Consider the following 22,162-nt stretch of genomic DNA (forward strand, 5'->3'; position numbering starts at 1 on the left):
TACAGTACTGGCAAAAGCTGCCATTGACGTTCTACATAGACATGGTAGTAACATTCTCAGTGCAACAAAACTTGAGCTAAAGCTCTAATTTTATAACTAACAGGTGTTTTCAATGAGGATTCGTTATAGATCCATACTGTAAGTACACTGTTTTTCCTTTTTCTCGTTCCCCAGAAATCCGTTTGTAGGTATATATAATGAAAGGGTTCCACAAACAGAAAATCAGGCTGAGTACAACAGCATTTTGAGATTCACCGTTGTCATTTGCTCATAAGTTTTGATACTAAAAGGGCCCTTGTCAAAATTGACAGGACAAAAACTTGACACGCTTTTTTTTTTTTCCTCTTCAGCAGCTGAGTATTCATGAGCAACCGCATAATAACTCTGAATTTGTGATGAAGGAAAATAACATTTGGTAAGAAAACATTTAAATTCCAAGCTTCCAAATTAATTTTGTATACTGTGATGGGGGGTGGGGGAGTTTAAAAAGATAAATTATTTTTAAAAGAGACCTTGATGATATCCATTTTAAATTTGTCAGCAATGATAATCCCAACACAGCTGATAGATACAATTATTAATTGCTATCAGATAGTGTTCTTACACTGTCTGAGACCTATGGGCTTTCTTATTGTGGACTTCTTTATGGGTCTACACGCATCTTATTTCTAACTATCTATGGCAGTGAGGTTTTTGTGCAAAGCAAGTAGAGCTAGGTTCTTGTAACATTCTTAATTCAAGTGTTTCACCTGTGACATTTTTGGTGTGGCAAAATGAAATATAGATGTATATAGCAGCAAACGTGTGTGATATTTTACAAACAGATTTACATGTTTTCTGCCCAAATGGGCTTTCAGTGCTCTTTTAAGTGCAAGTTCTTTTAAATTAGCAAACCAACAAACTTGCAATCTTTAAGACTGCTGAAAATTATGATGTTCTAGGTCTACTACAGTTCCTGTTAAATCAGTGGAGACTCCCTTTGAATTCAGATAAATTTGGACATCAATATAAATCAAAATAAAAAAAAATGGGGAACGATTAAGCTACTAAAGGTTATTTTAATAGATGTATTTATATTGTAAATCTTTAAAAATAGTAATTATTTACATTTTTTCCCAAAGCATTCATTGGACAGCATTTTCCTCTTTTGCAGAACTCCGTTTTATGGCATGATAGTGAAATAATGTCTCGAGTTCGAGTTCTGTAAAATTATGCATGAGAAAACATTTAGCATCTGAACAAACTAGTCATGATATTTTAATAGACATTGTGGTAAAAAATTTAGAAAGTTAAAGTCTGATTATTCTAGAAGTCTTATGCATGGAAGAGACTTGTAAAATTTTTAGATTCAGGGCATGTGCAAATTAAAGCTGTTTTACAATTAAGAATGATTATTGAACAAAGACATGTTGGTTTTGCTATCAGATTACTTATAAATGCCGTGTGCTCTCTAGATTTATCTACTTTAAATTTTATAAGCAATGCTGGATTGTGGTTTTAAATAAAAATGTAATTTTTCTTTATAGTAGAGATTATGGATATGGTACCAATTTTCATTAACTAGTACTGATAAAAGGCGTTTATGTGCAAACTGCATGACTTTTTTTTTTTTTTTAAAGCAAGTAAATTTGACAAGTGATTTAAGGGATTGTGGCCTAATTATTCTTTGTTGTTTGGAATGTAATGTAATAGCTTTCTGCTTTTTGAGATTAATAAGTGCAGTAGTTTCCAAGTTACATATTGATTTTAACACTATTAATGATGGATTTTGAGTTTTTTAACGGTTAGATCAAAAAAAATCTGTATTTTACGGTCTACAAATATATTTACATATAATGAAATATAAAGAAATTATGGTGACTGATATTGTCAGTTCTCTTACTATGCGGAAATTAATAAAGAAAAATTCCCAAGAGTTCTGCCTACACAGAGATTGCAGGCTCAATCACGTAAAACAACAACCAAAAACACCTTTTTCCTTGGGAATAAATCTCATTTTAAAAAATCCCTATTTTCTAGGAACATTTTAGAATGTGACAAAGTGGAAATAAAAGTGAAGGTTGCTGTTTCATCTTCTGAGACATTGATATTGCAGAGGGTTGAGGTCATTACAGTACTGTTGTGTTCTTTGTTAAAATACATTGGCAGAAGAATAAACCGGAATGCATGGTCAGTCTTAGAGCTAACTTCCTTTCTTTGTTTTGTTGCATTCTTAGTGTTAACTCAGCACAAAAAGATGCTTAAATGTAAACATATTAGTGTTGTCTATATATTGGAGTCTTACAGTCTAAAAACATCCAAATACTTGTGTATGTTGAACTTTATGTACTAGAGAATTCCCATTGAAGCCAGTAGGTTTGTTCATGAGTTAAATATAGGGAGATACTTTTGCTTTTAAGCATCTAAACAAAAATGCATTGACACCATTAAAAGTAAAATATTAACTATCAAAAGAGTTTGTGGCATCCATTATATTGGTTAATTAATGGAGGGAGAGTTATTTACCCCTAGGGATATTCTGTGCCACTGCGCATACGCAGAATTTATGTCCCCAGCAGATTTATTTCCCTGCAGAAAAATGACTTTCTGATGGGAAAGCAAAGGGAAGCCACAAGAGCAGAATGTTTCGGGTGCCCAGGGCACTGAAGGAGAGGTAAATCACTGTGTGGTAGGGGGCAGAACTGTGGAAGAGCTAGCTGGTGGCTCCTACTCTGCACTGGGCTCAGCTGCTAGTCCCAGTTGGGCTGGGGAGACAGGACTTCCTCTTCCCATGCATGGCATCTGGGGCCATGTCAGACCCACCCCAAATTTCTCCCCCTGGCCGTAGGAAGCTGTACAAACTCTCCCCCTTTCCCCCACATTTCCTGCACCCATCGCCCCTTAGGTGGAGGGATCTCTGAACAGGGAGCTGATCCCAGTGCATCCAGAATTCAGACTCCCTCATACCCAGACTCTCCTGCCAAGCCTCACCACCCCAATGAGCCACCTGGATCCCCACCCCACCGAGGCCCAACCAGCTGCACCTGGATCCCCACCCTACTGAGGCCCACTCCCCCAGAATCTAGACCCACCCACTGAGCCTCCCACACCACCCTTCTGAGTTCTGTTCCCCTCCCGACCCAGAACCTCCCCCGCTGAGCCCCAAGTACCTTCACATGGACCCCCCTGCAAAGTCCCATTACCATTGCATCCAGAACCCTCCAACAAGCCCCTGTACATCCAGATCCTCACATGCTCCTTGATCTCCCACTGAGCTGTCTGCACCCAGATTGCCCCATACAGAATCCTCTCAACCCACACTCAGCCCCTCCATGCTTGGATCCTATCTTGCTGAGCCTATTTTCCTGTCCACACCTGGTGCACCTGGCACAGAGGAGCAGGGCCCTGGGGTGTTTCTAGGGCAGGCCTGGTCCTTGTGGTGTGTCAGGGTTGGGTGCAGCCTCACCGCTGAGTCCGTGTCCCGAGGGGAGCTGCACAGTATTCTCCCACCTCTGTGCAACCAGTGGCTGTGCTCCTCAGTGCCGCGCTGGAGCCTCCACATTTATCTGACAAATAAAATTTGTAGAATTTTAAAATATAATACACAAAATTTTAATTCTTTGGTGCAGAGTGCCTGTGGGTATAGTTGAAGTGACAGCCTATCTCTTCTACTTAACCAGTATGTGACCTTGGGCATATCACTTATGGCCTAGACTTTTGAAAAGTGCTGAACACTTATAACAGGGTGAATTGGCTTTAAATCACCAAGTGGAAAACCTCCATTTAAATCAGATTTTTAAACAACTTTTTCGTTTGTACTTGAGCTATTTTCTAAAGAAAGGTGCATTCTCATAGGTTGATATAGCCATTAAATCATGTTGATTTACAATTAAATAGAGCCTTTACATGAGATGTGGTACATCTTTTTGCTACACTATAACTATATTTATTTAAGCAATTTTATAGCTTAATAGTTTCACATTCTTAGCTGTACATTTTTAGTAGGTTAGAAAATAGTGAATGATGCTTATTTACTAGAAAAAATTATCTTTTTGCTCATGATTTGTGTTAAGCTGCATTAGGATGGTAACTGAAATTTAAACACTGCAACATATACAATTTAAACAAATCAAACTTAAATGTTTTTAGATATATAAACATCTCATCAAAATATGGTTTACATTCACAATTAAATTATTTATTAAACAGGGGAATTAACTATAGTGAATTAAATTATTCTTTCAGGTCAGCCTGGGAAAGTTTTCAAATATAGTTAAGTGAAAGTGACTGGCACTTAAAATCCTACTCCCCTAAATCCTGATGGAAATGACACAATCTCTTACATTACTTAGACTGACCGATTGTGCCGTTTTTAGAAAGCTTGACCTCAAAACTTAGCTGTTTTTCCCCTGATTCTTTCTTTATGTAGAAAGCAGCCTTTAAATTACATTTTTGATAGATGCTCTTGGATTCAGCATATTTTATTTTTTATTTGAATTTTTAAAGGTATAGTTTAGGCCTTAATACATTGTGTATTAAATTCAAAGATTTTCTTTTAAAGAGATTTATATTGGATTTTTTAAAAAAAAAAAATCCAATTAAAAAAAATTTTAATTTAAACCCTTACATTCCACCCCTCCCCCCCCCCGCCTATCACTCTCAATGGAAGCTGCTGGTGCTTAATAACCAATGTTTTTAAAAATGACTAATGATTCTGGGTGCCCAGCTTGACACCTTTAAGGGGCCTGACTTTTCAAAAGTGCTGAAAATCAGGCCTCTGGAAATTATCTTAAGTTGCGCATCCAAAACTTGAGCAATTCTAATCATAAAAAATTTTGGCCAACATCTCTGAAGATCAAGTTCATTGTACCTCTGTGCCTCCATGTCAGAGAGCTGATGAACAGTAGGTACCTCACAGAGATGCTAAAAGTTCTAGTTTGTATAGTGCTTTGAGATTCTTAGTTCTCTCTACTCCCTTTCTTGTTCCCTCTGCTCATTTAGTACAGCCTGCCTTTGTCCATTCCCAGAATCTTGCTACTTCCATCAAGAGCCTTCTCTGTAACTTCTGGCATATGCAACAGCCTCCTACATCTCTTGCCTCACTCACTTACCATCTATATTTTAAATATTATTTTCTCCCTCTCCTTTCTCTCCACCTTTACGCTATTAAGCAATTAAGGATACAATTTGTATGAAAGCAGCCACATACAAAATAAAATTAGTTGCTTTTTAAGCAAATGAATTCATAAGGTTGAGTATACCTTAAGACTTCAATGGGGGTTTTCTATGCAGCATTTCTCTTTCCTGCATGCATTTTATATTCTCAGTTTTCCAGGATACCATAAAACTTCTCAGGTAGGACAGAGGAACTCTGATCCAAAGCTCTGATAGTGTAAGAGAGGTATTTTAGTCTGAAAGAGCAGTCTGGGAAACATAGGTTTCCTTCCCCCAGCGGAGCTGGTACCCAGAATTCTCACTATGACTGCAGAAGCAGTATTCAAATTTACCTAAAGATCAGACTTTGTTAAATGCCTCAATTAAATGAATCAAGTGTGAAGAAGTACTGTGTCTTAAGTGAACAAGGAGGAGGGTCAAACAGAGCATGTGAAGAGTGGGAGTTTTAATATGGGACTACTAGGAAATCACAGTGGTTCTCAAGTCAATCTAATCCTTGTACTCTTATTAAGGAGAACAGGAATTTGTCTATTGATAAATGGAACACTACGTAAAGATTACAGTATCTGTCATATGTATAATTTATTACCTACTGAGAAAAGGAAAGATGGGATTTTGCAAATTAGAGCCAACATAACTACTGAAAAATACAGCTGGCAAAGAAGATCAATAAGGTACCAGAACACATGTAGAAAGCATTGGGATAAAAAGGGATTGCTATTGAATATGATATTGAAATACTTTTTTATTTAACCTGAAGGAGTGAAGAGGTCTGGTTTTTGTAATTTTTTGCACCTTTTGCTTTTAAGTAAAATGGCTACTTAAGTTTGTGGTTGTCACTTCTGGAGTGTGTTCTGATTTTTTCATTTCCCTAACTCCTTCAACATCTACAGAACCAATACACTTGAACTATCTGCAGAGCACTTGTACTCATTTGGGGGCATGTCCAATATTTTATTATTATTTTTGTTAGTATTTTGTGTGAGTGCATTCATATTGGTATACTTCAAGAAAATAACTTTAGAGGATAAAAGTCAATGTTAACTGTGAGATAAACTAGCTTCCATAAGCCTGATTTCATAATGTATCTGTAAATATAACTGTGTTACATCACCGCTCTAAATTAGAATTTAGAAGTAACATATGTCTTTCAGGAAGCTTGAATGTAAATTCTGCAGAGTTTCTAGTTTAGTCCAGCAAATGACAGAAATTTACTGCAAACATAGGCTCTGCATAATAGTTATGCAGACTAGGCCTTTTCCACAAAGTGGTACAAGATACTTTTACAGCGTAGGTTTCCAGGGAGACAGTCACAAGCCAGTAGGGGTTACTGTTGTCCTGAATAAAGCTCTTCAGAGCTTTGTAGTTTGTCATTTTTATGATTACAAATATCTGTATATCTAACACAATAGAATTTGATGAATGAGATGAAGTAGCATGAACTGACTTGACCTATTTTAAAAAAAAAAAAATGTAGGGGACCAATTAGACTAGATGATATCAGTACCTCTAACGAGCCAGAATCGTTGTCTTAACTTCAAATACAAACCCAGGTCTTACCTGAGTACTAATAATTTCAAGGATTTATACAAAATGTCCTAAACTTTAGCACTCAATATTCCCTTAGTATATTTTTGTAGCAGCCTCTACGCTGCAGTATAACTAGGGCAAAATAGGTACCTTATGTATTTTGTAGAAGTGCCCAGAGGCTGATCTCTTCAATGGTTTCTGAGAAATAAAAGTGGAAGTGAACAAAAGGACAGAGTAGTGTAACTTCAGTTAAACAATAAAATCTAGTGTACTTTCTACAGAAAATCACAGTAGTAACTAGAGACATTTGTGGTGAGATTTTTAAAAAATTCTGACCATGCAAATATATTCCCTCAATTTCCTTATAATTGTAGATCCCACAATAGACTGAGACAACTCTACTTACAGAGCAGTCACCCTTACAGAGCAAAAGTGAAGAGCAAGAAGGTAAATGTCTTTAATATAATTTTATAACAGGTCAGTAAGGTAAGAAATGGAATAGGACTGAAGGTCTCTAGACAGTTGCAGTTCTTTCTGCCATCACTGTAAAATCAAATGGAAAGGTTGAAGGTTTACACACTGGACTAGAGTGCAGTTTCTTATAGAAATTTCTATTTACTGACGTTCATTCTCCTATGATTCGTTTTGCTTGAACCGCAGCTAATGCTCTATCAGACATTTAATGTAGTTCACCAGAACATACAAATACCACAGTACTGTACCTATTCCATTCCATACAGATTCTTATACCATGCTTATCATGTATTGGAATGCACATGAACTGTTTGTGTGTGGAAGTACAGTGAATCCTTTTGGAAAGTTTACTATCACTGCTATAAAACTATTACACAAGATAAAAATGGATGAGTATTGCACCAGTCTGGAATTCATATGTTATGCAATAGTAGTTAATCTCTGTTATGTTACTGAGGGTTTGAAAGGGTAGGTGGGTACATAGCTAGAAAAAGAAGGGTGCTCAGTCAAAAAAGAGCATTTCATGGATGTATCAGGGGAAAGTTCCAAGAATGCTGCTTGGACTACCACTGAACTGCCAAGGTATGCATGTAAACATCTTCCATAAACTAACTTACACCTGCCACACCAATAGTACAAACAAAGCTCCTCCCACAACCTACAGGATACATCTGTACTGTGATAAAAGACTTGGGGCTGGCTTGGGTCAACTGACTTGGGCTCAAAGGGCTATCGAATTGCAGTGCAAAGGCTCGGGCTGGAGCCTGGGCTCGGAGACCACCACAAGGGGGGAGAGTCTATGAGCCTGGGCTCACATCTACACTGCAATTTTTAGCCCCACCGCCCAAGCTAGCTGACCCTGGCTCTGAGACATTGTGATGTGGGTTTTTTATTCCAGTGTAGATGCACCCTCTAAAAGACCTGCAGCATAGCCACAACTGGCCTGGGTCAGCTGACTCAGGCTCCAGGGCTATAAAATTGCAGCGTAGCCGTTTGGGCTGAAGCCTGGGCTCTGAGTCCCCAGGAGTGGGAGGAGGCTTTCAGAGCCCGAGTCCCGACCTGATCCCAAATCTCCACACTGCAATTGTTAGCCTCACAGTTGGAGCCCAAGTTAGCTGACTTGAGCTCTGGGACACTGTGCCAGGGATTATTTTAGTGGAGTGTAGACATTCCCACAGTGTTGGGAGCGTCTGCTCTCCGACCAAACAGTATTTCAACACTGAAAATGCTTTAGTATTAGTATTTATACCTTACACATCCATGATAAATTTGGCCCACTCTGGGGATGTGCTGCTCTTGTTTTTGTGCTGTGTTTTCCATTAGTATCCATGATGGGCCAGATACTGCATTTTCTGTGCACACAGAACTCTCTACTTTTGAATCACAGTTAGCCTGCACATCATCCCAGCAGGAGTGGAGGTCCTCTCTCACTCTGCAGAAAAGGCAGCCCTTACCTGGCATAAGGACATAAAAATGGTGATAATGGGTCAGTCCAAAGGTCCATCTAGCCCAATATCCTGTCTTCTGACAGTGGCCAATGCCAGATACCCCAGAGGGAATGAATAGAACAGGTAATCAAGTGATCCATCCCCTGTCACCCATTCCCAGCTTCTGGCAAACAGAGACTAGGGACACCAACCCTGCCCTTCCTGGTTAATAGCCAGTGATGGACCTATCCTCCATGAACTTGTCTAGTTCTTTTTTGAACTCTTATAGTCTTGGCCTTCACATCATCTTCCAGCAAGGAGTTCCAGAGATTGACTGCATGCCACGTGAAAAAATACTTTTGTTTATTTGCTTTAAACCTGCTGCCTATTAATTTCATTTAGTGACCCCTAGTTCTTTTGTTATGCGAAGGAGTAAACACTTCATCTACTTTCTCCATACCAGTCATGATTTTATACACCTCAATCACCTCCCTGCTCCCCTGTCATCTCTTTTCCGAGCTGAAAAATCCCAGTCTCCTTAACAGCTCCTTATATGGAAGCTGTTCCATACCCCCAATCATTCTTATTACCCCTCTGTGAACTCTCTCCAATTCCAAATATCTTTTTTGAGATGGGACGACCACATCTGCACGCAATATTTGAGATAAAATATTATATAAAGGTAATATTATATTTTGTTTTATTATCTATCCCTTAATGATTCCCAACAGATCCCTATGGATGGATATGTACCCAGAAGTTCTTTGCTGTTGCCCTGACTCTGTCCCCATCCCACCTCTTTGACAGTATGGTTTTAGTACAGCTGGACTGACAGGGTCTTCTCCTGTCTGTAGCCCCCAGAAGAGGACTCAATGGGGAAGATGACACAGCCCCAAGGTATATTGAATTTTTCCTAGGTAAGCTCCTGAGGGCCAGAGAGCAAATGAGTTGTGCCTTTTCCTCAGACTCGCAGAACATGGAAGCTGGATACTTGGCATATTTGAACCCCTTTCCACATAGTAGCATCCTTTCATACTGTGCAGATTTTAGGATGATGATCTGAGCCTTTCATTGCAGTTTTAAAGCATGAAGGATGCGGGTTTGGGTTTTCAGATATGTAGGTAACCTACATTAACTACATTTGCTGCCTTCTAGATGAGAGGCTAATAACCCTTTGTTCTTTATAAGTTCATTTCACAGTAGGGTTGCCAGCTGTCTAATTGCACAAACCCAAACACCTGTGTTCCACCCCTTGGCCCACACCTTCCCCAAGGCCATGCCCCGGCTCCACTCCTGCTTACTCTATTTCCCCCCTCCCTCTGTCGCTCGCTCTACTCCACCTTCGCTCACTTTCACTTAGCTGGGGTAGGGGGGTGAGGTGTGCACTCTGGGTTGGTGGTGTGGCTGAGGGGTTCAGAGTGTGGGAAGGGGCTCTGAGCTGAGCCTGTGGCAGGGGGTTGGAGGGAGGGTGTGGAGGATGCAGGCTCTGGGAGGGAGTTTGGGTGTGGGAGTGGGCTCAGGGCTGGGGCAGGGGGTTGGGGTGCAGGCTCTGGCTGGGTGGCATTTACTTCAGGCAGCTCCTGGAAACAACCAGCATGTCCGGCTCCTAGGCTCAGAGGCAGCCAGGTGGCTCTATGCACTGCCCCTGCCTGCAGGCACTGCCCCCGCAACTCCCACTGGCTGCGGTTCCTGGCCAATTGGAGCTGTGGAGCCGGTACTTGGGACAGGGCAGTGCGCAGAGAACCCCTGCGCCTAGGAGCCAGAGGGATATGCCAGTCCCTTCCAGGAGCTGCACGGAGCCAGGATGGGTAGAGCACCTGCCTTAGCCCTGCTGCGCTGCCAACCGGACGTTTAGTGGCCTATTAAAATCTCCTGGATTAGTTTCAGTAGCCACTATGAGATCAATTCTGGGAGACTTCAGCCAATCTGGGAGGTTGGCAACCCTATTTCACAGTGTAAATGCACAACACAAACATCCATTTTAGGAGAGAAGACATTTAGAGAAATTCATTTGAATCCTTTTTACAGACTTTATTTCCACATTGCTAGATTCTATTGTATTTAGAAATTAGTGTTTGAGATTTCTCTCACCCAGACTTTTAAGAGAAATGTTTAACAGCCAGATTTTTTTCCCTTTATTAAAAATTACTCTTTGGTATGTCCAATTTTAGATAAGAAAATGAGGCAATTATTTTAGTATTAAGTATTAATTGCAGTAGTGTTAATCATGCTGAACTAATTTTATAGCAGGAAGGATACCTCAGGACAACTGGGAAATTTTTGGCATCTAGCAAGTTTTGCAGGTCGCTTTAGAATTCATAACTTGTAAGACAATGAGATGGAGACCACTCCTGGGTTGACAGTTTTAATCAAAACACTCCTCTGTCTCCACTTTCTTTTTATTAAAAAGAAAAGGTGTACTTGTGGCACCTTAGAGACTAACACATTTATTTGTTATTTAGTCTCTAAGGTTCCATAAGTACTCCTTTTCTTTTTACGAATACAGACTAACACGGCTGCTACTCTGAAACCTTTTTATTGTATTTCCAGCAATGAGATGCTGCCAATATTTTGACAAAGGAATGCCGGAAAAAAAATTTCCTCCCGTAGCCTGTCACAAAACCTGTGTAGCTGTGTGTATGCTTTCAGAGTATAGGAATGAGGGACAGGGGAAGATAGTCATGCATTTTCTCACTGAAACAAAGACACTCAATTATAACCAAAAAGGGAGAGAATTCAACCCTGCAATAATATAGTAAGTACACATGCTAGAAATACTTGCACTTTGTGCAATACCATCAATACACTTTGGTTGTTTGGGTACAGCATTCAAACTTATTTAATTTGAAAATGGGGAGGGCTAAACCTATGGCCCTGATTCTCCTATCTAGCTGACCAGCACAACACATACACCCTCCTGAGGGTGTAAAGGTGACTTTCCATCACCATTATGCTGGTCCTGTGTGTTAGGCTTGTACCCTGCCATAAGCTAGAGAAGCCTGAAGGCTCCTCTGAATTATGTCAGCTGCCCATGGCCCTAAGGAGCCACGATGATACTGTGGGAGAATCTCCCCAGTGTCGCAGAAGCAGCGTAATAGTCCCTTTACCATGCTCCTCCCCTGCACTCCACTGTTTCTGTGACATGGGAAGGCTCCCTACGTGCTCTGGCCTTGTGGCTGGTGTGTGGTGTAAAGCAGGCCCACTGCAGGCAAAATTTGGAGACCTATGGTATCCTTATCAGAGAATTTGAAAGTACTTGACATTTGTGGGTATTGGGGCATTCCAACAATGAAAACATGAGAATCAGATGTATTTTCTGAGTCCAGGAATAAATCATTCTAGACAGGGATGGATTTAAAATTGTTCAGAGGGAGCTCTACCAGAAGCAGGGAAATTGCCCCTTTCAACGTGATGGTTTAATTTTAACCAGGGGCTTCTGGGATCCTCCTTCAGCACAAACAGTTGTTTTTTTTAGGTTGGTTGATTTTTTTTTTTGTTTGTTTGTTAAAGTAGTAGTACAGTGCCAGACTGACACTGAAGGGGAGAAAAATGGTAGTGCACTTCACTAAAGCTCAGATTTCATCTCCAGCATCATCCTCGCTGGTGAATACTAATGCAAAACTTTTGTCGACAGAATCACATTCATGAAATATCGACAACAGGATCTTAGATCCATGTTATGGAATAATGTTTAAGCAGGAGGAAGATGTTCTAGACATATTGTACAATGATGTTTTCAGAAGCTTGGTCTTCTCTTACTTAGATTGTAAACTCTTAGGGCAAAGACTAGCTTAGTTCTGTTTGTACAGCACCTAGCACAATATAGAGTCCTGGTCTAAGCCTAGGCTCCTAAGCCCTATTGCAATATAAATAATAGTAATGGTGCTCTGAAACTTTATTCATGTTTTCTTTATGTTCAAAACTGTAATAAAATTGAACACAACAACTTCTTCCAGAAACAATGAGACTATTCTGTATGAGTGCATAACATTAGAAAAACTGCACATTCTGGGTCTGAACTGTGAAGAGTTACAATACAGCTTTTTTTTTTTAAAAAAAAAGTGCAAATGTACTGAAAGAACCTCTGAACATTTAAAAATAACTACTAAGCACTATATGCTACACATAAGAAAAAAAAACTTTATTCAAGACCCAAAACTACTGAAAATAAAATCTGAGTTTTTAATATTTCATGTTTCAACGTGTGGTCCACCTATCAAAGAATAAGAGCAAATTTGGATACAGACTGCCTAACCTAGCAAGGAGAGCTTTAAAACTAGGTTCAATAGGGGCAGGTGACAAAAGCTAACAGGTAAGTCAAAAACATGGAGAAAGATCAGAATCTGGGGGAAGTATGGGCCGTTATAGCAGGGATAAGGGAGAGAAGAGAATCTGGGGGGGAAATCAAAGATACATCAGTATCTTAGATGTCTGTATACTAATGCGAGAAGTATGGGGAATTAAGTAAGCAGAAAGAACTTGAAATGCTAATTAATAAACACAACCATAACAGTTGGCATCAGAGACTTGGTGGGATAATACACACGACTGGAATATTGGCCCATTACTCAATGTGGGGGAGGTAGGCAAACAGAAAATGTGGAAATGGCAGAATATATGCCTATTTTGTTTCAGTTTTCATCGAAAAAGTTAATAGTGATTGGACAGCTAACAGTGAATTCCAGTGAAAAATGAGGTAGGATCAGAGGCTAAAATAGGAAAACAAGTTAAAAATTACTCAGACAAGTTAGATGTGTTCAAGTCACCAGGGCCTGAGGAAATGCATCCTAGTATACTCAAGTAGCTGACTCAGGAGATATTTGAGCCATTAGTGATTATCTTTGAAAACTCATGGAAGACGTGAGATTCCAGAGGACTGGAAAAGGGCAAATATAGTGCCCATCCATAAAAAGGAAAATAAGGACAACCCAGGGAATTACAGACCAGTCATCTTAACTTCAGTACCTGGAAAGATAATAGAGCAAATAAACAATCAATTTGCAAACACCTAGTAGATAATAAGGTGATAAGTAACAGTCAGCATGGCTTTGTCAAGAAAAATCATGTCAAACTAACCTCATAGCTTTCTTTGACAGGGTAACAAGCCTTTTGGATGTGGGGGGGGGGGAAGCGGTAGATGTGGTACATCTTGACAGTAGTAAGGCTTTGGATACTGTCTCACATGAACTCCTAGACAAATGAGGGAAATAAAACCTAGATGGAACTACTATAAGGTGGGTGCAGAACTGGTTAGGAAACTGTTCCCAGAAAGTAATCATCAGTGGTTCACAATGAAGCTGGAAGGGCATATTGAGTGGGGTCCTGCAGGGATCAGTTCTGGGTCTGGTTCTGTTCAATATCTTCATCAGTGTTTCAGATTGGCATAGATCGTACACTTACAAAGTTTGTGGATGGATACCAAGCTGGGAGGGGTTGTAAGTGCTTTGAAGAATAGGATTAAAATTCAAAATGATCTGGACAAACTGGAGAAATGGTCTCAAGTGAATAGGATGAAATTCAATAAGGACAAATGCAAAGTACTCCTTTTAGGAAGGAGGAATCAATTGCACACATACAAATGGAAAATGACTGCCTAGGAAGGAGTACTGCAGAAAGGGATCTGGGGGCGTCATGGTGGACCACAAGCTAAATGAGTCAACAGTGCAATTCTTTTGCAAAAAAAAAAAAATGCAAACATCATTCTGGGATGTATTAGCAGGAGTATTGTAAGCAAGACACAAGAAGAAAAGGAGTACTTGTGGCACCTTAGAGACTAACAAATTTATTCGAGCATAAGCTTTCGTGAGCTACAGCTCACTTCATCGGATGCATTTGGTGGAAAAAACAGAGGAGAGATTTATATACACACACACAGAGAACATGAAACAATGGGTTTATCATACACACTATAAGGAGAGTGATCACTTAAGATAAGCCATCACCAGCAGCAGGGAGGGGAAAGGAGGAAAACCTTTCATGGTGACAAGCAAGGTAGGCTAATTCCAGCAGTTAACAAGAATATCAGAGGAACAGTGGGGGGTGGGGTGGGAGGGAGAAATACCATGGGGAAATAGTTTTACTTTGTGTAATGACTCATCCGTTCCCAGTCTCTATTCAAGCCTAAGTTAATTGTATCCAGTTTGCAAATTAATTCCAATTCAGCAATCTCTCGTTGGAGTCTGTTTTTGAAGCTTTTTTGTTGAAGTATAGCCACTCTTAGGTCTGTGATCGAGTGACCAGAGAGATTGAAGTGTTCTCCAACTGGTTTTTGAATGTTATAATTCTTGACGTCTGATTTGTGTCCATTCATTCTTTTACGTAGAGACTACAAAGTAAAACTATTTCCCCATGGTATTTCTCCCTCCCACCCCACCCCCCACTGTTCCTCTGATATTCTTGTTAACTGCTGGAATTAGCCTACCTTGCTTGTCACCATGAAAGGTTTTCCTCCTTTCCCCCCCGCTGCTGGTGATGGCTTATCTTAAGTGATCACTCTCCTTACAGTGTGTATGATAAACCCATTGTTTCATGTTCTCTGTGTGTGTGTGTATATATAAATCTCTCCTCTGTTTTTTCCACCAAATGCATCCGATGAAGTGAGCTGTAGCTCACGAAAGCTTATGCTCTAATAAATTTGTTAGTCTCTAAGGTGCCACAAGTACTCCTTTTCTTTTTGCGAATACAGACTAACACGGCTGCTACTCTGAAACAAGACACAAGAAGTAATTCTTCCGCTCTACTCAGGCCTCAGCTGGAGTATTGTGTGCAGTTCTTGGCACCACATTTCAGGAAAGATGTGGACAAATTGGAGAAAGTCCAGAGAAGAGCAACAAAAATAATTAAAGGTCTAGAAAACATGACTAAAGCTATGATTTAGTCACAGGTATTTTTAATGGACAGGTCACGGGCAATAAACAAAAATTCACAGCCAGTGACCTGTCCTAGACTTATATTAAAAATAAGTGTGATTAAATCTTGGGGGGCTGCTGCTGGGGGATATCCATGGGGGCTGTTGCTGGGGGGTGTCTGTGGGAGCTGCTGCTGGGGAGAGGTCCATGGGGACCACTACCTGGTGCCATGGACCGCAGCTGGTTCAGCCAGCCGGGAACTGCTGCGGCTGCCCCCAGGGTCTCTCCAGCAGCTGCTCTTGTGGCTATTTTGGGGACAGCTGAGCAACTGGCTCCAGAGCCAGCTGCTTGGGTGGCCCTGGGGTCAGTCACACTGGCCCCTGCAGCTGTCACAGAAAGTCATGGAAGCTGAGACTTCTGTGACAGACACAGAGCCCTGACATGACCTATGAGGGAAGACTGAAAAAATTGGGTTTGTTTAGTCTGGAGAAGAGAAGACAGAGGGGACATGCTAACAGTTTTCAAGTACATAAAAGGTTGTTACAAGGAGGTGGGAGAAAAATTGTTCTTATTTGCTGAGGCTAGGACAAGAAGCCATAGGCTTAAATTTTAGCAAGGGAAGTTTAGGTTAGACATCAGGAAAAACATCCTAACTGCCAGGGTGATTAAGCACTGCAATAAATTGCCTAGGGAGTTCGTGGAATCTCCGTCTGTCAAGGTTCCTTCCCCACTCTGAACTCTAGGGTACAGATGTGGGCACCTGCATGAAAACCCCCAATCTTATTTTTACCAGCTTAGGTTAAAACTTCCCCAAGGTACAAACTATTTTACCTTTTGCCCTTGGACTTTATCGCTGCCACCACCTAGCATCTAACAGATATATAACCAGGAAAGAGCATGCTTGGAAACGGCTTTCCCCCCAAAATCCTCCCCAAATCCTACACCCCCTTTCCAGGGGAAGGCTTGATAAAAATCCTCACCAATTTGCATAGGTGAGCACAGACCCAAACCCTAGCAATCCTCCAGGTACCACTTCCCATCCCAGAAAGTTCCCCAACTACAAGGCAAGCAATGATACTGAGGCCTTCTTAGAAAACTTTGAAAGGGCCTGCCTTGGGTACAGCATCTCTACAGACCAATACATGGTAGAGCTGAGGCCACAGCTCAGTGGACCCTTAGCTGAGGTGGCGGCTGAAATGCCTAAGGAACACATGAACCATGTGAACTGTTTAAAACCAAGGCAAGAGTCAGAATGGGGCTAACACCTGAGCATTCCTGTCGGTGATTCAGAGCACTAAGGTGGAAACCAGACATGTCATTTACCCGACATGCCTACCACATTGTGAAACATTGGGATGTCTGGATATCAGGAGCAAGTTTTAAATCTCCAGAAGATTTGCCCTTCCTAATGCAAATGGAGCAGTTCTTAGAGGGTGTTCCTGAGGAAATAGAAAGATACATCCTAGATGGGAAGCCCAAAACTGTAATCGAGTAGGAGGAGATTGGAGCCAAATGGGTGGAGGTGGCAGAAAAGAAAAAAACTGATCGCAGTTGGAGCGGATACCAGAAGGGACAACCTCCGACCACACCCTACTACCAGGGGCCGCCCAAGGCCCCAACTACTCCCCAAGGAACCCTCCAGACACCTTATTGTACCGCCGCACCGTTCTCCAGCAACCCACCTCACCCCAGTGACCCGTCAGCTGGACAATGTTTTAAATGTAACGAGCCGGAGCATGTAAAGGCCAAGTGCCCCAAGAACTCCAACAGATTACAGTGCATTGCACCGGAATCACATCAGAGGTCCTCAGGCCCAGATACCTCCCAGATACCCTTGGAGCGGAGGGAAACTGTGAGTGTGGGCGGGAAGAAGGTCACCGTATGGAGGGACACTGGAGCACAAGTGTCGGCTTTCCATGCTTCCTTAGTGGACCCCAATCTAATCAACACAGAGATCCAAGTAACAATCAACCCTTTAAGTCCAACTCTTTCAATTTCCCTACAGCCAAGTTGCCTGTCCAGTACAAAAGCTGGTCAGGAACGAGGACTTTTGCATTCTATGATGATTATCCCATCCCCATGTTGTTGGGGGAAGACTTGGCCATTCGTGTGAAGCTAGCCAAGAGGGTGGGAATGGTTACGCGCAAAGGGAAGGGTAAACATTTTAAAATCCCTCCTGGCCAGAGGAAAAACCCTTTCATCTGTAAAGGGTTAAGAAGCTAGGATAACCTCGCTGGCACCTGACCACAATTACCAATGAGGAGACAAGATACTTTCAAAGCTGGATGGGGGGGGGGGGGAGGAGAGAAACAAAGGCTTTCTGTCTGTGTGTTGTTTTTGCTGGGAACAGAAAGGAATGGAGTCTTAGAACTTAGTAAGTAATTAGCTAGATATGCGTTAGATTCTGTTTGTTGGTATATTCTGGTGAGCCTTTGCCTTCTCCATCTCTAGTGAATGCTTCCTCTTTTTCCTTTTCCTCCTCTGCATGCTTCCCCTCTTTTTCCTTCTCCTCCAGTTCTTTGTCCCTTGCCTCCATTTCTTTTTCCCTTGCCTCCATTTCTCTCCTGTGGGCAGCCTCCATTGCTTTTTCTTTGGCCACTTGTGCGTCTATCTCCATCTGTCCGAGTTCTATCTGTCTTTCATGTTCCTTTTGTCTTTCCTCTGCCTCAAATCTGGCTAATTCCAGCTTCTGTTGAACAGTGCAGTCTGTCATCGTAACCTCTCTGTTTTTAATTAACTTTACACCCGAGAGTTAGAAAGAAAACAAAAAAACTTGGCTTGTAAAATTTTGCTGTGCTGTCTGGATACCTATGTTCTGATAGTGATTGTCAGCCTACAGAAAAATCCTTAAAAAGAAGACCTAACACATTTGTCTCCAGGTAAATAGGCAGAAAACCCCTTTAGTTGCTCTTAGGTTAAAAAAAAAAAAAAAAAAAAAAAACAACTTCAGGTCTGGGAAGACTTGTGAATTTCCCTGCAGGAGGTTAACTACCCTGCCTTTAGGTAGAGAAAACTCCAGCTCACAAAAGACAATCCCCTTTTGTCTCTGCTCTGGCTCCCAAGCAGAGAAGAAAAAACAACTAACTGCTTTCAGCTTAAAACCTGCTTTCCAGCAGCCCAAAGGAAAAAAAAAATTTCCTTTTAAAATCTGTGCTTCTGGTTCAAAAAAATCTCAAATTGATCTCAAAATGATTTCAAGTTAATCCCACCGCTCTGCCACCATGTCAAGGTTCCTTCTCCACTCTGAACTCTAGCGCACAGATGTGGGGACCTGCATGAAAACCCCCTAAGCTTATTTTTTACCAGCTTAGGTTAAAACTTCCCCAAGGTACAAACTATTTTATCTTTTGCCCTTGGACTTTACCGCTGCCACCACCGAAGCATCTAACAGATATATAACTGGGAAAGAGCCTGCTTGGAAATGTCTTTACCCCCAAACTCTACATCCCCTTTCGTGGGGAAGGCTTGATAAAAAATCCTCACCAATTTGCATAGGTGAGCACAGACCCAAACCCTTGGATCTCAAGAACAATGAAAAAAGCAATCAGGTTCTTAAAAGAAGAATTTTAATAGAAGAAAAAGTAAAAAGAATCACCTCTGTAAAATCAGGATGGTAAATGCCTTACAGGGTAATCAGATTCAAACAATAGAGAATCCCTCTAGGCAAAACCTTAAGTTACAAAAAGACACAAAAACAGGAATATCCATTCCATTCAGCACAGCTTATTTTCTCAGCCATTTAAACAAACAGAATCGAATGCATATCTAGCTAATTACTTACTAAGTTCTAAGACTCCATTCCTTTCTGTTCCCAGCAAAAGTATCACACAGACAGAGAGAGCCTTTGTTCCTCCCCCATCCCCCTGCTTGTCTCCTCATTGGTCATTTTGGTCAGGTGCCAGCGAGGTTATCCTATCTTTTTTAACCCTTTACAGGTGAAAGGGTTTTTCCTATGACCAGGAGGGATTTTAAAGGTGTTTACCCTTCCCTTTATATTTATGACACCATCATTGGAGATTTAAGAACAGGTTAGACAATCACCTGTCAGGGATGATCTAGATAATATTTAGTTCTGCCATGAGTGCAGGGGACTGGACTAGATGACCTGGAAGGGACCTAGAGAGTTCTATGATTCTATGACTCTCTCCTGAAATAAAAATTCTTCCAAGGCAGGAAATAAGAATGAACCCTCCTTTAAACTCCTGAAAAGACCTCAGGGCTTAATCTTGTACATACAGTTGTAATGGGAATGGGTGTTTTTATGCAGGCACCTCTAAGGGCAGAACTGAGCCCTCAATGAATAGATATGATGGTTAAAACTGGTGATATCTGAATAAACGTACATATTCCAGACAGAAAAAATAGGAGCTGTGCCTTAACTCAAAACAAAAATCACAATACAGTTTCTTTAAACTTAATTGTTGCCAAATCCTGATATGTAACCACAGTAATGTGTACAGACTATGGGATTCCTAGTTCTTTCATAATGGATTGTTTGGTTTTTTTCCCATTTCACATCCACATCTAAAGGAATCATGTAAATGCATGTTCTTCTGTAGACTAGAGTTTAACTTTTTCAAGAAGAAAGCCTACCACCTGGCATAATTAAATAGCCATGCCACTTTTATTTGTGGGGGAGGAGGAAGGCTCAGGAAGAACAGATGATTCACCTACTTTATAGTCTATTCCAATAAGAGAGAAATTCATGAAAATAATGGAACTTTGACTCATCAAAAAGGTTTGTTTTTATTACAAATGAGTTACTATGTGTTGTCATTAATCATTTCACTGGGAAAGTGCTTTTTTAAAAAAAGAATATACATGTATAATGCTGTAAGTGATGTCAATTATTAGACATTTATATTATTACAACACTTAGAGGCACCATGCCTCAGTCTCCTGTACTACTGCTAATCATCATTAAAAATCCAGTCATACAGGAATTCCTGGCTCATCAAATCTATCATGTAAATGGGATTCACAAACTCTCTTTTATTTTCTTGATATACTTAGAAAAGAATGGAACAAACACAGGACATCATGGCTCAGAGGGCAAGGGATAGGTTTCTACACTGTCTTGCCTACTGGTCTAGGAGGAGAAAGAGGCAATGTTCAAATATGGACAAATTCACCTATCCCCAGTTTCTTCTTTCTCTGCAGCTGGATGAGTGAGAATGTCAGAATGAAGTTTAGCTGGACCTCCCTGGTGTTTGGCCGTTATATAAAGTTGAATGCATTTACACTGAAACTATTCTTGCAGGGAAGTCAAATTTATTTTAATGCCATGCAGTGTGCAAATTACAATTCAAGATATCGTTAACCTCGGTTTATGAAGTTGTTCTCTGAAAAACTCCTCCCTGGGACAAGTCTTTGGCTCGCATTCCACTCCCTCTATAGGCTCAATTTCTGCTTTTCATGGGGGGGGGGGGGGATTGTGGGAACAGGCTGCAGAAAGCCAAGACACCTCTATACCCTTCCTACACAAACAGAGCTATGTATGTTCCAGGGTTTGGGACATATTCAGTGAGTGCACAAGAATTCATAGATTTCAAGGCCAGAAGGAATCAGTATGCTAATCTACAATGACCTCCTGTATCTAACAAGCTAAAGAATTTCACCCACGTAGTATGTGATCCATTCGCCAAATCCACACACATGGAAGTCGTGGGGGGGGGGAGTGGTAGAGGCTGAAGTGTCATAGTGGTCACAGTGTCTCTCTGGTGGCATTCTGTAGCCTACAGAGAAGTTTGACCCTTCTGGAGAACCCTTCTGCAAAGCCTGATTATTGCACTTAAATCTTTGTGCAGTAGGAGGAGGATTTGGGCCTATGAAAGGGTTCCACTCAACTACCAAATTGTATTAGCTGTTACAGTGTAGATTTCAATGGCATCTCTCAGTGAAGGGCTTTGACAACATCCTCATAGCCCATGGATGCCTTATAGGTATGTGAACTAACATACCCAAATTACCCCTGCACATGAACAACTTTCACTTTTATCTCTTGGAATCTTATTAAAAAACAAAAAGAAAAAAAGACCTGTTTGAGCTGCCAAAGTGATTGACAACAAGTACTCCATCTCTGGTGTGCCATGTGTGGAGAAACCTCATTCTATGAGTGTGAGCAGATGTGCTAGTGAGAGATGCCACCTCGCAGCTGGATATCTACTTCATGTGCTACTCTTATTATGAGAGTATGTTATGTGCGTTTCAAGGTCTCTCTTTCGATGACAATTAAATTAACATTGTAGAAGTTGCTCATTTCGCATAATGCAACGTGTATTTTTCTACAGCTAGGTAAATATGCCTCTAAGTACAGCTCAGATGCTAGTATGTAATTCTTACTGGGTTTTTTTATTAGATTCATTCTCAAAGAACATTTGCAAAGTAAACGCTTAAGGCTGAGTTTTTATTTGTATAGATATGCAGCAATAGTTAGTCACTGATATTTTCTATACAATATCAAACCTAATAAAATGGTCATGAGTTAATGCAGTTATGGAACCACAGTACAGAGCTGCATAATCCTTTTTTCCTGCTGCATAATTAGGATTGAAAAATCTTAGCCTTCATTTAAAAAGAATCTACCTCTTATGGTTGGTGGGATAAGCTTCAAATTTAGACAGAGGCAGTGAAGTGTGCTTGAGTCAGACAGTCTGTAACAGTAGCTCTGTGAGAAGCATATATTAACTCTGAAGCTTAATGATGTATAGAAAAACCATCAACATTAAC

General features: G+C 40.8%; 1 long non-coding RNA gene across 1 annotated transcript; it reads left to right on the forward strand.

The window, feature by feature from the left end:
- Positions 1–11,146: 11,146 nt before the first annotated feature.
- Positions 11,147–21,091, forward strand: LOC122459662. The gene is made up of 3 exons (XR_006280484.1): positions 11,147–11,340; positions 12,808–12,897; positions 20,447–21,091. It is a non-coding gene; the product is annotated as an uncharacterized LOC122459662 (long non-coding RNA).
- Positions 21,092–22,162: the final 1,071 nt, after the last annotated feature.

Source organism: Dermochelys coriacea, chromosome 3 (assembly GCF_009764565.3).
Source record: "Dermochelys coriacea isolate rDerCor1 chromosome 3, rDerCor1.pri.v4, whole genome shotgun sequence".
Lineage (NCBI taxonomy): Eukaryota > Metazoa > Chordata > Testudines > Dermochelyidae > Dermochelys > Dermochelys coriacea.